This window comes from Leiobunum rupestre, chromosome 3 (assembly GCF_980474605.1).
Source record: "Leiobunum rupestre chromosome 3, qqLeiRupe1.1.hap1, whole genome shotgun sequence".
Lineage (NCBI taxonomy): Eukaryota > Metazoa > Arthropoda > Arachnida > Opiliones > Sclerosomatidae > Leiobunum > Leiobunum rupestre.
Window position 1 is genome coordinate 66167301 of NC_143386.1, and position 11530 is coordinate 66178830.

Consider the following 11530-nt stretch of genomic DNA (forward strand, 5'->3'; position numbering starts at 1 on the left):
TTGAACTACTTGGTGGTGTATGAAATACAGCGAATGTTTTTAACAGTGTCAATCTTACAGGATTTTTAATTAAACGTTTTGAAATATTTGACTTATGAATGCCCTCGTAAAACTCTGTAACTCCTATAGGATCAATCGCTGTTCCAGGCGTTTTTCTCACAGCGTCATACAAAAGATCGATTATATTAGATCCTCCAATCACTTGTCCTCGAATAGAAAGCTCTCCTGAGTTAGCCCATCTAATATATCTCGGATCTTCCGTAGTCGCTCGGTATAATGAAATCGCATCACTAACATAAGTTGCAGGTAGAGAATAAGATATTTGCGCGAACCAGGTTTTAGGCCGTTCAGAGTTTTCAATAACGGGAGAGATTTGCTCTTTACGTACGTAAGTTAACCGTCGTTGGAGAGTTTGATTGTATAATGCTAATTTCTCTGATTCGTTTAAATCTGGATTATCTAGAATAGATTTCATTTCATCATCGAGTGTCTTCTCTTTTTGAAGTTCAGGTGTTTCTTCTGTTTTGGAAGGTGGAGTGTTTTTTAATCTCTCCATTACATCTACAGGTACTAGAAGCATTTTTCGAGCCATCATCGGTTGATAGCTCGGCTAATTGCACTTCCGGCGACTGAGCTAACGATAGATAGCAGTGGCGCTAATAAAAATGGAAGAAAACCACCTTTTTGTACCAGTATCTTTCGTCGTTTTGATATAGGGTTCTTCTTCGACACGTTTCGTATAACCGCGCTATGTTTCTTTAACCGCTTACGATGACGTTCTGACAGTTCAATTGTTCCGTGTAATACATTTATACAACATTCAACGAGAGCCAGTATAGCTTCCTTGCTAGCGTATTTAATAGCTGTCTTTCTTTGATTTAGATTACAGGATGTCAGGAAACGTAGAAAGTCTAGGTTTTCCTTTACTCGTTTTGAGACATCCATTTAGAGATTTTCTTAGCCTTTCTTAAAGCGCAATGAACAGTTTCGGAATGAAAAGGGCAGTTTAATTCAACGTCTTCTAGTTCTGATAATTTAGGACAGCCGATATCTTCGATGTTAGTTACTGGAACACCGAGGAGTGTCGATAATACTGCAGCTTTTTCTAAACCTTTGGTGAAAAACGAAGTAGCTTTTTCCGCTATCTGATTGCAAATGTCACGTCTCGTTCTGTAAGGACGTTCGCCGTCATTCCATCGAAGATGACAAATGTTATGAGATATCCATCTGCATTGTCTTTTATCTTCGTTTGAAAGCTCTTTGAAAGGGTATGGAGATTTGAAAGTAAACACTTCCGATTCTTCAGTTTCTAATACTACGTAAGCTAATTCTTTAATAATCCACTCTCGATTAACCCTAAAAAAATTCCCTTCTATAATACACTTCATTTTGGAATAAAGACAGCCGATTCTTCACCCGGTATTAAACCTGTTCGTAGTAAATACTGATCTGGGGTGTGAGGTTTCAAGTCAACTAATAAATACCCAAATTTCCGTGACGTAGCTTGTTGAAACGCATCAATAACGTATTTGCTATTGGTTGGAGATATCTGCCTCGCGAGATGATAAATTGTTGATTTATCTCGTGGTGATTTAAAAATAAATAGATAATGAGCATTTAAATTCAAAATTCTTATTTCTTTTCCGGGGTAATAAAGGTTTTGCATTAAAATTAGTACGGAGGTGTTTCTGTGATGAGATCCACGAATAAATAAATTAGTTACATCTTTATTATTAGATATCTCGCATAACAAATCGTCTAAAATAACTAAATTCCTAATTTGCGGGTTTAATATATTAACTAATTAATTGGAAAAGTATATACGACGACGGATACTTCATGGCGTGTTTAAAATAAATTAAGAATAATTGTTTTATAAAAACATATTTTCTTTTATTTACATTGAAAATATGTTTTTATAAAACAATTATTCTTAATTTATTTTAAACACGCCATGAAGTATCCGTCGTCGTATATACTTTTCCAATTAATCAGTATTCTAACCATGGCCAAATTAAACATCTACGATTAATATATTAACATCGAGTAACCCTTCGTGAAACTCGACTGAAGGTGTGTGTTCTAATATTGATTGAAATAGTTTCGGCTGATACTCGGTATAACACCATATTATCCTCTCCGGAGGAGGGGATATGCAGGTCTTCTTATGTTGAATCAACCGTCCCACCAGGAATGACTTTCCGCATTGGGTGGACCCGGCTACAAGCCCATTCATTGGATGTTGTAAGCTTAAATCCATAATGGTTAATGAGAATCGGAACATTAGTGCAATCAATTTTATTAGTTTTTTAACAAGTTTTTAGCATTGCATATTATTAGTGACATTATATTATTTAAAATTTCTTTCGACAATTCACAGCGAATAGTAAACATTTCAATAATATTTTCACAATCTACCGACATAATTATTTCATAAAAATGCAAATCTACACTCTTAGAATAATCCGTCATGATACAATCATGCTGGAGTTGAGATGGATGATCAATTTGACAGCCATTGCACGCTTTCTTCAGAGCTTCGTGTAATTGTTTAATTACAACGTTAGTCATCGCCTCCTTTATTTCCTTGATTTGCTTTAAACACTTCTGAATAGACTCGTACTGGTCGAGGAAATTCAACCAAGAAGATTGAGCGAAAGCTACCCCCTCTTTAGTCGGTAACAATTTTCCATAGTTTACCCCATAACCATGGTACATTTGTCTAACATCTAAAACCTTTTGTTCGGCAAATCTATGAACCGAAAACCGTTTGGTTTCAGAACCTGTGAAAACCCACGAAGTTTCAGCTTCGTTATTGAAATAAGCTTCAATGGCATCTTTCTTTGTCCATAGCTCTTGCAGTTCCGCTTCTGTTAGTTTGATACCCTTTGTTAAATCTAATAGACCGCAGTGGATGGTTTCATCTGCATAAACGATTAACCCTTTGTCAGCAGACACAGGAAATGAACAATTCCTATAAAATAAATACATTAAGACAAAGTTAAGAATTACCACTGAGTATTCCTACTTACATTTTAAGGTTCCTCGGAGTCACTTCCAATACAATTCAGATGGTGAACTTTCTAAATATGGTCTTACTATTATACGGTTTTCCCTTTTTATACTCTGAAATTATTTATCTTCGATATCTTATTTATTAAAATGGAGTTTAAAATTAATTCCATTCTACGTATACGCATTTTGAAGTGTATCGCGTTACGTATATAGGAATTTACCCGGTCCTCATACGGAATCACGTGTACAATTACAATACTTGAGAACGATACGTTTCTCATACTTAAACTTTAGATATTCGTTTGAAATACTCGTGAGAAAGGTTCAAGTGTCAAGCATATGTAAGTACTACAATGATATTAAAATTAAGTTTAAAAATATTTCCATTCTACGTCATTTTAACAACGAATATTCCATGACGTCAAAACACTCAAATCCATGTTTTAAATTCAAATTAACCGCGCCCCAATCCGCGCACGTTAACCGCGTCCCATATTCCATGACGTCAAAAAACTCTTAAATTCAAATTAACCGCGCCTCCCGGGGAATCTGCGCACGCGCCGCCTAGGTTATCAATTTTTACATCATTTCAACTTATTCCGTACGATAAAACGCGATAAGATATACGTTCAAGTGTCTTTCGCGATAAGCGGAGATAAATGAACAAGCTGGCCTGGACACAATATGTTGATATACGGGAAAACAAATCGTCGCGAGAAATACCCTAAATACATTGACTTTCGATGATTTTACCCCCATTTCATCCCTTAAATCCCGGATTTCGATCCCGAACCCAAACCCGAACCCGGGTTCGGAGCCTCGCCCTCACTTTCCTTCTACTAATAACAAAGCTACAGCGGAAGTGTATAATATACGTATACCTGAGAAGTGTGCATATCCCGATAATACTAAGGTTATTAGCTTTATACGCAGACTCCCTCTAGGTTTTCAAAATATTTAAATATGTAAATTCATTGGGATTAATGTTTCCGTCAGGTGCCAATTTTTCATCACTTTATTTTAAACTAGCCGAAACGCCCAGTAACCCACTTAAATATAATTTTTTTGCTACGCGACTGCAGCCCAAGGTAGGATTCGCCGATAATTAAAGTAAATTATGATTTACGGTGTCACACTTATATTTTACTTCTGGATATATGTTGAGCGTAAAATGGGCATAAAAATCCACGAAGGATTATGCGACTACAACGTAATCTCGCCTTCTACTATCTTGATTTCCGGATTATCGCCTTTTGCACCAACATTCCATCCCGTACCTACCATTCCCGTAACTCCTATGGTGTTACCTGCCCTCGCGGATACCATCCCTACTGCTCTTACGTTTTTATCCACCAACGCTGAATCGATTCTAAGCAAGTTAACCGAACTGCGACCTGTAGTATTTCGTGACAGCCCCGATATGATTGCTATCACTGAGTCTTGGCTTTACGGGGGTATTACTGACACCGCTTATGCTCTTCAAGGATACGATTCTTTTCGTTGTGATTCTTCATCTCGTAAAGGCGGCTGTCTCATGTATGTGAGAGCATCCTTGGGATGAAGTTTTAACGCAACTTTATCGTCTAGAAACATCTTAGTCTGCCGATTCCGACCTGTACGCTCGTTCCTGTTTTTTGTGGTTTGTTGCTATCGTTCGCCGTCTGCTACCGCCGACTTTGATAAACTGTTATTGAACACCATCAGCCGAGTTTTTCGATTGGGTGATCGTGTGGTTATTGTTGGGAACTTCAACGCTTCCTCTATCGACTGGATGAACTCTGTAACTTCGCGAGGCATGCGGTCGTTTGATTACAAGTTTATTCAGACCTGTCTGGAAGCCCTCTTGCACCAACACGTCGATGGCCCAACTCAGTATCGCGGAACTGATCAGGCTAATATATTGGATTTGGTCCTTACCTTTGACTGGGATCATGTTTCGTCTTTGAAAATTAATGCCCCACTTGGGAAAAGTGATCACGCCACTCTGCTATTTCAAATTGCATACAATTTGTCTGACGGATCAGACGTTGCCTTGCCTTCGGAGCCTAAATACATTTACGGCCGTGGGGACTACGTACTTTATAGAGCCGCATTGCGCCTCCAAGACTGGTCTCTTATCTCTCCTAGGAATAGCATTGATCGCAACTACAACTGTTTCACAAACATTATCTTCTCAGCACGAGCTGAAGCGGTGCCAGTCGCTACTCCTACGCCATGCAACACCAATAAACGTGAACCCCGGTGGACCAAAGATACTCAGACCCTAATCCTGGCTAAGCATCGGGCATTTTATCGTTACCGTACACATCGAACATCCGATATTGGTCATCAGTATTCGGTTCACCGCAATGCTCTCGTCTCCCATATTTGAAAAGCCAAATATAGTTATGAATCCCGCCTCGTCGAACAGGTAGGTTCGAACTCCAAGGCGTTCTTTGACTACGATGGACGGACTACAAAGCACAGGGCTCCCCCTGTGGTCCTTGAACTTCCTGATGGCCAGGTGCCTGGTAATCCTACTACCATCACTGGTCTCATGATCGACTTCTTCCTATCGGTCTTTCATCCTGAGCCTCACCCTGAAGCGGCCTTTCTCGGTGATCTCGCTCCACTTTTTGAGCCCAAAGCCTCCACCGAAACCGAACCCCATCCGGTTGGGTTGACATACAGCCTAGTCTAGCGATCTTTGTCGCACATTAAAATCAATAAATCTCCCAGTCCGGATGGAGTCCACCCTCGTCTCCTAAAAGGAGGTGTCTCAATTCTGGCTGGCCCTCTGCTCGTTATCTACGAGCAATCGTTGTCTACGGGTATTCTACCGTCTAATTCGAAAAAGGCTGACATCATTCCTCTGAAAACGTAGCCTAACAGTGGCAAAGTGGAAGACGTCCACCCAATCAGTCTCACGTGCATTCCTTGCAAGAGTCTGGAAACCTCTGTGAGAGACTCGGTTGTCGCTCAGCTGGATAGCCGCGGTTTCTTCTCTGCCGCACAACATGGTTTTCTTCTCCGGCGGTCGTGTTTCACAAATCTCTTGGCAACCTTTGACGAGGTCTATGACGCGTTGGATGACGGCCACGACTACGATTTAATTTACTTAGATCTTCAAAAAGCTTTTGACACGGTCCCGCACTCATTGTTGCTGTCCAAGCTGCGCAATCAGGAAGTTCCGCCGACACTTATCAACTGGATAGGCTCTTTCTTGGCTGACCGTAGCCAGCGCGTGGTTCAACGTCTCCTTGGCAACCGGTCACCAGCGGAGTCCGCCAGGGCTCACTCTTGGGCCCTGTGCTATTTTTTATTTTCATCAGCGATCTACCCATGGCTGTGAAACATTCGTCTGTTTGCAGACGACAACAAAGTAGGAAGCCGCATTCGTACTCAAGTGGATTGCCGCACACTTCAGGAGGATCTCACTGCCGTGAAGGCCTGGGCCATCACCAATTCCTTGAGCTTCAACGCTACTAAGTCTACGGTCACGCATCTCGGTAAAACTAATCCTCGCTTTACCTACCACTCGTCCGGCCGGCCTTTGGTTCCCACTGACCAGGTCCGTGGTTTGGGTATTCAAGTCTCGAGTCTTATGGTTCCCACCGTCCACTTTCGTACGGCAGTGGCAAGGGCGCCCCGTGTTCTCTACCTACTAAGGCGCTCTTTTTCTCGTCTCGATGAGAAATCGGTCAAGATTCTATACAACACGTATGTGTGCCCGCACCTTGAATACTGTTCCAGTAAATGGAGTCCGCATTCGATTAAGGACATAGAGCGTGTGCAACGTAAAGCTACCAAGATCATGGTTCCTCTCCTTCGCCAGTGCTCGTACGAAGAACGCTTGAAGAGGCTCGGAATGTAATCTCTAGCAACCAGACGTTTGCGGATTGATTTAGTTGAGACTTTTAAACTCTTGCATGGGCTATATGATCTGCCCACAGATAAATTGGTAGAAATGCTCCAAAAATATTTAAAACCAGATGTGTTACGTCATCCAAACGAACTTTCTTCACCCATCGTGTGTCACATTCTTGGAAATCTCTCCCGTCTGCTGTAAAATCGCGTTCTTCAGTTGGTGCTTTTAAAACTAGATTGGACAAATGTATGGAATGGACCTAATCCGTTCCTTATTTTCGTTTTTTTTTGTCTTTCTTTTGTTTGGTTTTTGTAAACGATGCTGACCCAATAAGCGCTTGCGCTTTTTATGTAATTCAGTTCAATAAATTATATTATATCCAAAGTCTAACCCGGCCCGGGGAGCGAGAGAATACCCGCGCCTCTTGACAGCGCGAGGTCAAGGTGCTTCGGTCTTGCGGTCACGGATTATTGGCCCGCGGGCAAAAACTACGAAGGTTAGCAAACTCAAGACACCTTTAAAACCTGACGGCAGGCGCCACAACGCCGCAGACCAAATTTCATGCGACAATTATCTTGGGCGTGCATAAAGAGTAACAAACCAATATACAAACATACAAACCAACAAACAAACATTAGATTTTATATATATAGATTTTTGCTCATAAACAGTACTTTACCTTAAATTTTGATTGTTGCGAGGTCAGATTAAAGTTTCGAAGAGTGAAGGGTTGACGAAAATCATACCCGATGAGCGAATTCCAGATTTTAGGGAAAACCATTGGAAAAATGAAATTTCCTATACGAAAAACCTAGCGATACGTCTTCGCTTAAGAATCCTTTCGCCTTATCAATTTTTATATACTGTAAATAAAATTATTATGACAAGATTCCTTTACTAAACTCAATTGGTGAAACTTGCCACAAATGAAGCTTTTTCCCAAATTCGGATAAGATTCATTTATTTATCGAACTACTCGGAGAGCGAGCGAAAATAACACGTTCCCCCAATTGTCACTCTCTTTCAAAATTCACGAAAGATTCGTTCATTAAAGGGAATATAACCTCAGGATTTTTGGTGTGGAACACCAACACTTTGAACATTTCCCGCTCCCTCCTATGGCTTCAGATATTTTTGGCACTGGTTAGTGATTTCCCGCCAAAATTGTTAACATATAAAACATAAAAAAACCTTAAAAAAGACTTGAGGTTATATTCCCTTTAATAAAATTTTCGCAAAGCAACCGCAAATAACACGTTCCCCCAATTGTCACTCTCTTTCAAAATTCACGAAAGATTCGTTCATTAATCAAACTTTTCGCAAAGCAACCGCAAATAACACGTTCCCCCAATTGTAACTCTTTAAAAATTCACTAAAGATTCGTTCATTAATCAAACTTTTCGCAAAGCAACCGCAAATAACACGTTCCCCCAATTGTCCTCTATGTTAAAAATCACAGAAGTTTCGTTCATTTATCGAACTACTCGGAGAGCGAGTGAAAATAACACGTTCCCCCAATTGTCGCTCTATTTCAAAATTCACGAAAGATTCGTTCAATAATCGAACTTTTCGCAGAGCAACCGCAAATGAAACGTTCACCCAGTTTTCCCTTTCTCCTAAGAACCTTTGTACCAAGACTCGATTGAAAAAAAATTCTTTGCGGGATAAATTTTTTCGAACTTTAGTGTCGCCGAATTCATGCTGAGAGAGATAAGGAGTACGTTTGGGTCCGAATTATTCATGCAGTGAACTTTGGGCGAACGAACTACAAAAAGTTCGAGAGAGGTGAACGAAATGTCAGTTTTGCCTAGCTCTGATGTGTTTCGCATTACTTGCAAACTTTCAGAACCCAACTTATGATATTTCGCTATTTTCCCTCGTTGCACGGGTAACATAAATAATCTGTGCAGAGTTACACCTCCTATATTACACGCAGCCAACTCGGTAGGTGCTGTTAAAGCTACAGCTAAATTGTTTTTAAGATGACTGCAAATAATTTTTCTCAGAGTTTTTATTAAAAAACATTTTCCAGTGCCACCATATCCATTTACAAACATATATAAGCCTTCATCAGAAGGATTTGCACCGCAGAAGTGTACCGATACATTCTCAAGTATAACTCTTTGATCTTCTTGCAAAGCTATAAGCTCACTGACTAGACTTAGAGTTAATATCAAATTTTCATTAAGAGCTGTTTTAATTTCTTCTATTGCATTTTCCTGATACTGCATCATGTCTTTCAACTTTGGCAAATGAGCTTCAAAAGAGTAATAATAATAATAATCAACTAGGCTAATACCCAAGGCACCACCTTAATAAAGAAGTTTCTTCCCTTCAAGGTAAGAATAGCATTAACATACTATGGTAAAATTTATCAGCCCCGGTTTCAGATTTGTATGGATCATGGTGTGGGTGCTGAATTTAAAAAGGTTTTACCCTAATTTTAACAAATCCATTATTGTTTTTCCATTCTAGTACATCTGCCGGTCTTTTTGTGGTAGGCTTTATTGGAACACGATAGTAGAACCTCGACCAGTCATACAAACATGTGTCTTCACGACTAGGATAAATATCATCAACGAGTTGTTTCATAAATATAACTGTGCTTTCGGAATCATTCTCTTTAAGAATTTGCAAATCTTTGTGTCGCTTTAGCAAGCTTTTTCGATCCTCTTTAGTGGTAATATTGATAAATACAAACTAATCAGATTTCCCATACAAATGTTGATGGGTTAAACGATCGGCTGCTTCGTAGCTTCCAATTTCTCTATGCGTAATAGCATTTAAACCTAACGCCCAAAGACGACCACGAAGATATTTGTTGGATAATTCATTACATACACTGTTAAAAAAAATTGTTATAATTTGAACAAATCGTCGTTCATAAGGTTGTCCCTGTAACAGAATGCCATTTCGTTCTAATATGAACAAAAAATATTCGTTCGATAAAGAACGATGGTTGATGGTTCAATATTGAACAGACCTTCTTTGTTCAAATTAGAACGTTTTGTCGTTCGCGGTGGAATGCTTTGTCGTTATCCAATACAAAATTACTTAAAGTAATTGCTTTCAAAAATTATACCACATGTCTCCTGCCGGCGTTTCTTAATGGTAAATGAATATAAGTAACCTAACCTAACCCATTGCCCACCGAAAAGGAAAACCAGGCCTGAAACTAGATTATTTGAATTTAGTTCCAACCTCAACTTTAATAATCTTATTAAGCTTAAAACATCTACCACGAAAGTGATAAAATAAATAAACATTTTCATAGCGCTTAAAATATTACATTCTATTTTCAGCCTGTAGGCCGAGAACTGGTAACAAACGATTTTAGAATTTATTTCTATGCTGAAAAAGTCCAACCACATTGCAGTATATTACGAAATATTTCCTGAAAATTTTGATTCTGGAACTTTGGCAATTGCATTTTCGAACGAATTTCGTCTACCTTTCCAATCAAATAAAAATATACTTAAGAAAAACGGTGCGTGTTCTATAAATTCGGACCTTTGACAACCTTTTTTCGTTTTCCGCTTCGTTAGGACACGGAGATTATTTATATCGTTATGTGTGTGAAATGTCTTTTCAACAGGTGGGGTAGTTTCTGAGAAACAGCGTTACAGACATAACGCCATTTGACTCGCTAGTGTAGGAGTTACGCTCCAACAATGAAATTGAATCTTCGGTAAATTTCCAAACACACTGTACAACTGCCAAAACAACTTCATTACAACATGTTCTAACTCACCCTGTTAATAAATTACGAAGCCAATTTTATTCATCCTATACATTAACTACGAATAATAGTTTAATCAACCAGTACACTAACTTAAAACAACACAACAGTGTACGAAAAGAATACCTATAACAAAGCGAACTCTAAACCACTCATTTATTAATTTATGGATGTAATGCTTATTTGTTATTTTTGGCCATACAACGTTTTCCGCTAAATAGTGTCACACGTATTTGTTACTTTTGGTCATACGTTGAAAGTATCACTCTTATATGTTAGTACATGTACATGAACAGCGACGGCGATCCCGTGGGGGCTCCGGGGCCAGGGCCCCCAGGGAGAAAAAAAGTAGGGGGCTGAGCCCCCCCTGAAAAATATTTGTGCGGAAAGTCCCCAAGATAAATTTGAAATTAATGTTTTTAATATTTTAAAAGGTTTTATTTTATTTTTATTCTAAAGAAGGATACCGAAAATGAAATAAACTTAAAATCTAGTCCTATAGAATATTCCAGCTCAAATTTATCGGTCGCGTACACAGCTTTATCAAAATATTTAATTCCGGCTAACTAACGGTAGATTGTTTGCCAAAATAGTCGAATTAAACCAAACCGCTTTTGTCTAGTAGTGGAGAAGCGGGCTCGAGGACCTTTTCGGGACAAACGTTTCTATCCGCGTTTCTACCCCATCTGTCCGTCCGTCGGTTTTCTTGTAATGAGCGTTATTACTCTGTCCATGCGTCGGCTGTTTAGTAGACAAATTAAATCTACTTTTGAATTCGGACCGCTGACGTGTGTGAATTGGTGTTGTACACTAAATATTTTCCATCTCCTTTTGCTTTCTTTCCCCTAAAGTCTAGCCTACCATTTAAATTTAAACGTATATTTTCGTTATTGCATTGTTCGCAATTTCCTCGTGCAATAAAATATGGA